Consider the following 6,435-nt stretch of genomic DNA (forward strand, 5'->3'; position numbering starts at 1 on the left):
GTAAGGTCAGCAATATGCGTAGCTACAGCGTTAATATCCTTATAGCTAGGCTCTTTAGGCTTTATAAGCCTATTATTAGTATTATGCTTAATATTAGAGTTAATATAGTCCTAAATATCCTAGCTTATAGCGAATTTTTCAATAATAGAAATCTATTTATACCAATCGGTTAGGCCGGTTAAGGTGACCTTTTGGGAAGCCTCTATAGCGTTGGATTCTATTTTAATAGTTATATAGCGATTTTAAGCGTTTTTAGACGTTTTTGCCGGTTTAAATAGCGTTTTTGTTGATATAGTAGATTAACACAGATTTCCGTGTAGAAGTCGCTCCTTACTTGTTTTTGTAGGTGTCTTTTATAGTAGGCAGTATCTGCCGCTAACACTTAGTATAAATTAATAGTTTATAGCTAGTACTTATTACATCTTAATTTATTATTAAATTACTATTCTTTCTTTTTATACTTTCTTCTTAATTAAGTAGGTTAATTTCTTTATTACTTTATAAACTACTTAGTTTAATTTTTTCTTTAATTATATTATTTAACTTTTACTATTACTATTATTTAATGTAATTTTATCTAAGATTAATTATTTAATATTATATATATAGTAAGATTTATAATAAATTATTTTAGTATAATATATTTATATAACTTTAGTTATAAGTTAATTATCTATATTCTTTATATTTATTATTAAAGATTCTATTAATATATATAGCTTAGTTACTTTCTCTCTAAGCTATTAATACTTTACTATAAGTATTTTATAATAAGTATTTATTAATTTAAAGTATTAGTATTTATTATAATTAGTAGTGCCTTAATTATTATTATTATTTTCTTATTTCTATTTTTATAGTATTACTTTAGTTAAGTTATTTTAATTAGTTAATAATTATATTAATTTAGAAACACTATAATAAAGTAGTATTAGTAAATTTAGCTATTAATTCTAAATTTACTTATATTATATATTTGCTTAGTAAAAGTACTTATACCTAAATAGTAAGCTTGCTAATATAAGAGCTATCTATATACTTAGATTTATAGAGCTACCTCTAGTTAATTATTAAATAATAATATAGTTAAAAAGTTAAGTAGTTATAGTTTTAAATATTAAGGTTTAATTAATATATTTCTATAATAAAGCTAATTAAATTATACTAGTAAGTTTATTTTATAAATAATCTTTTAAGTATACTATAACTAGTTTTATATTAAAGTCTAATTTATTAATAATAGCTTAAGAGAAAGCATTCTTAAAGAGAATAAAGGTATTCTTCTAACTGTCTTCTTTACTATTATTACTGCTAGTTTTATTATTACTAACTTCCTAGTATTCTCTATAGAATAAGCTATAATTCTATATTAGTACTATTTAATTTAAAATATATTTATTAATAGCAATAAATTAAAAACCTAATAAAAAGCCTATTAGCTAGTACTATTTAACTAAGTTATTATCCTTAGTATTAAGAGGAAAAATACTAAAGTAATATTTGTATATTAATAATTGCCTTACTTAAATTTAATGCTACTATAGTATAATATATATAACAGTAGCTTAGGTTCTAAGACACAGTAGGTCTGTTTCTTAGAAAGTAAGTTAGGTTAAACGCTATAAAGTAGCTATTAAGCAGTATTACAATAAGGCTGTTAAGAGTATAACTCTTAATAGTAAAACTATTACTTAGATTAATTAATAAAGATCTAGACTATTTAACTATAAAATATACCTTCTTCTTAAGTACTTATCTATCTCTTTATTATAGACTAAATTAACTAGCTTAAGGTTTAGTTAGTTTAATTCTTCTTAGTTAATATATTTAAATATTAACCTCTTTAATTACTTTCTAAGTTATATAGCTAGTTATATGCCTCTGCCTTCTTCTTGTGCCTATAGGTTGTGCTTATTCTTACTAGTGCAGTCCTGTTCTATGTCTTGTATAGTAACGTTTGTAATATTATGCCCCTCCTCTGCTAGTCTTGTCCTTAAGGCTATTAAATTAGGCTGGCTAAGTGTTATGCGTTTTCCTCCTTTTATTATTATATGCTACTATATTAGCTAACTATATCTTAAAATAGTAGTCTAAGGCTTTATCTGCTTCTTCTCTTTGTTAAAATAATCTTCTTTCTGTAATAATTAATAATCTATCCTTATTTCTTATAAAGGCTTATACTTACTATGCTTATATAGAATTTCCTTAATATAAAGCTTTTATTTCTAATTTAAGTTATTACATAAAGTGTATAGTAGACAAGCAAGAGAATTATAATATTATAGAGGTAACTTCTTAACAGCTTTATAGTATTGCAGATTAATATTATAAGCTTAAGAGGGAGCTTAAAGAGGCTAAGAAGTATACTCTAGCTAAGAATTAAAAGGTCTTGTGTTTATAGAAATAAAAGAAATTATAGTTTAAGAAAATAATATATATAGTTATATATAGTATTAATAATATTAAAGAGTTAGAATGTATAGAGCATAAGAAAGCTAAATAGCTTTAAAAGAATACTAGTGTTCTTTCTGCTTCTTTAGATAAGTTAGATTCTATATTAGTTTATTTCTTAAATACTAAGTTTAATATTAAGTTAATAAATAATATTTAAGTATTAAATTAAACTATATTTCTTAGAAATAAAACTACTAAAGTAACGTTAAGTAATTTGTAAGGTTCTCTATTAGTTCCTAGGTGTTTTCTAAGTTTAAGTATTCTTTCTATTTAATAAGATAATATTAATTCTTTCTGTTTTCTTTTGCCTTAAGTATTTATTTAACTTTATATTTATTATTATCTTTTGTTATAATATTTATAGTAATTATAGAATTATCTAGCGCTTTTTCTAATAATAATATATAAAATATAGAATAAATTCTTATTTTATTTAGTAATAATAATTTATAGTTAGTATTTAATATTTTCTATTTAATAAGAAATAGTCTAATTTTCTTCTAGTTAAGTTTATTGCTAAGTTGCTTTATTTTAATGTTTTTGCAAATAAAGTATACTTTATATCTCTCCTCTAGAATTAGCGCTAGCAATCTCTTTTTATCTATATAATATTTTATTTAGTTCTATAAAAATATCTATTTTTATTGTAAGTCTTCTCTAGAATTAGCGCTAGCAATCTCTTTATCTATATAATATTTTATTTAGTTCTATAAAAATATCTATTCTCTTTGCAATTGCTTCTGTATTATTATTATGTATTCTGCGTGCGTTATAGCTGCTAGTGCGTATATATTCTATGCTATATATATTTTAATAGTAGAGTTAAATCTATAGTTTGCTCTAAATAGTAACATTTTTTGCTATTAATCTTAAAACTATTATAAGCTTATTGTGTAAGTAGTAGCTATTCTACCTAATTATTCTATTAGTAGTTTATATAGCTCTATAGGTATTATTTAAGTATCTAGTTTAAGATCTTAGTCTATTTATTTAATTATAAGTAGAATGCTATTAATAAACTTTACTTAATTTTTATAGTCTCTATAAAGTATTTCTAAAAGTTTAATGTAAATAACTTATCTTAATTTAATATAAGTTTTATTAGTAAGCTGTATTATATAATAACTATTTTAAAGAATATATATACTAAGTTCTTTATATTGCTTAATTCTATATAAGAAATATAGTAGGTATATTTTATAAGTTTGTTTACTATAACTAGAATGCTATTATAAGTTACTTCTATTATAAGTTTCTTTAACTTTAGTAGTTTAACAATAAAGTCTATAGTAATAGTTTGCTATACTCTTTCTAGTAGTAATATTAGTTATAACTCTCTATATAGTGCGTATTATGCTAATTTAGCTTTATTATATATATTATATTTTTTAATAACTTCTTATACTATTTTCCTGCTTTCTAGGAAATTATATAATTATCTTAATTAGTTAAGAGTCTTCTCTATAATTTAATATTTATATAGTAAGTATTTATATATTTCCTTAATAAGCTGCTCTTAAAGTATACTAGAAATATACTAGCATTTATTATATAAAAAGTGTTAAGGACTAGCCTTACAGGCTACTGCGTATAAGCGTTACTAGTATTAACTATAAACTTAAGGAGAGAAAAGAGGGAAAAAAGAAGCTCTCTATCCCTTCTTTTCTGCCTATTATATATATATAGGTTTAATATGCATTTAAAGCGTATTTAATAAGGCACTAATATAGTGCCTTATACTTACTTAAGCCTACAGCTTAAGTCTATTATATACCCTCCTTTTAGCAGGTTTGTCTGTATTGCTGCTGTATAGCAAGAGCAGACGTGTAGTGCTAATCCCTCTAGCAACTATACGTCCCTACTCTATATTTTTTGCATATAGTGTTTTTGCTAGCTAGCCTTAGTACTAGCGTAACTATAGTCTAATTCTATGTATTTTTTTTTTAATTAATTAATTAGCTCTATGCTTTATACTATTATTTAGGAATTAATTGCCTATAGATTAAGCTTATTATACTTCTATATATCTCTTTACTTAGCTTTAAATTAGTTAAGCGCTATAGTATCTTAAAAACTCTTAAGTAGTTTCTATATTAGTTAGATATACTCTTTCTACTTAATATATATATTTTGCTTTTTGCCTCTTCTAGGTATATTCTTTACTGCTAGAATTTCCTCTACTTTATATTTATAGCTTTCTTTGCCTTAGAGAGTTTTATCTGCCTTAATTAATACTAGCAGCAGGCAGGAGTCTTAGAGCACTTAGCTAGGCAGCAGGTTAAATACTACTTACTTAATAAGGTCTATATAGAATACTAAGTGTATACTATATAGAATATTTAATTTTACTATTAATAGAGATAGCACTTTAATTACTATATACTTTGCTATAACTTAATTAAGTTTTCTACTAAGGCAATTTATCTTAATATTACAGAAGTTTAACTACACTAAATTCTCTACCTAGAACTTTTTAGCTAGGCGTTACTATCTATTAGCAGCCTTTTATTGCTACTACTAGTTATAGGCAATTATAGCTTACGCTAGGTTAGTACTCTTCTTTAAGTGCTAGAGAAATGCTACTGCCTACTCTTATAGTATTGTCCTAGAATGCTTAGTTATTTCTGCAAGAACAACTAGGCTTAAGTTATACCTATATATAGCTTTATTTGCGCTTATACTAGTAACTATTAAATTGCAGTTATTTAGAGCTAACTAGCACACTATAAAGTAATCTGCCTAGTTAACCTACTTAAAGCAGACAACTACTTAGAGAATTGCCTGTACTTCTTAGTTAACTTATTTTATACCTCTATTTATCTAGAGGTAGTAAGAGGTTAAGAGTAGCTATTTAATACTAACTAGATAGCAGAGAGTTATCTAGAACTTACTTAACTAGTTTAATTCTCTATCTATAATAATTTGTAATAAGAACTTATAGAAATACTACTAGTAAGTCTTAAAATATTCTATATATTCTTCTGCGCTTATTATAGTTATTGCCTTAAGCTAAATATATTTAGATAGGCAGTCTATAATAACTATAAAGTACTATATATCTCTCTTTTCCTTAGCAGGCAGGTTTATTATAAAGTTAATAGAGATCTAGGTTTAATACTAATTAGCAATAGAAAGAGGTTATAGTAGTCTCTAATAGAGCTATTAGCTCTTATAGCTACTATAATAGTAGTAGTTATATATAAACTATATAATATTCTTTATTATTCTATCTTAATAAAAGTCTTTATATAGAATATTAAATATAGTATTACGTTCTAAGTAGCTAGATAGCAGTAATTTATATGTACATTAAGTTAAGGCTATTATTAAAGGTTTCTACTTTAGCACTTATAACTAACCTTAATACTATAGTTTTCTATATACGCTTATTATATAGTTAGATATCTATTTCTATATATCTGCCTCTAGGGGAAACTTTCTTGCGCTATTTTATACTACTTTAATATAATGCTAGAAGGTAGCATTTTAAGCTATCTCTATTTCCTAGAGACCTTAGAGCTACTTATCTTAAAACGTATTATGCTAATTAAGTTTTAGCTTAGAGTTAGTATAAAGAGCTATCTCTATAGTATTTACTAAGTATAATAATATGCCTACTGCCTTTAATAGTTATATAATGCGCTTAAAATATAGAGGTAGTAAATTTTTATCCTAGTTCTACTGCAATAAAGCATTAGGCCTTACTGCTTGTAGACTTAAGTAGTATTATAGAAAGAAATTAAATAATAATAGTATTTCTGCCTATTAAGCCTACTATTTTAATATCTCTCTTAGCGCTATAAAATACTCTAAGTTTTTATAATCTATAAGTATTATAAACAGCTTAGCTACACTCTAGAGCTCTACTAACTATACCTTTAAATAAGCAACTACAGCTAGTAATTCCTTATTGTAAATTATATAGTTACATTCTACTGCCTAGAGTTATATAAAGTAGTAAGCTACTAAGTAGAGAATGCT

Source organism: Metarhizium album (genome assembly GCF_000804445.1).
Source record: "Metarhizium album ARSEF 1941 chromosome Unknown scaffold_27, whole genome shotgun sequence".
NCBI lineage: Eukaryota > Fungi > Ascomycota > Sordariomycetes > Hypocreales > Clavicipitaceae > Metarhizium > Metarhizium album.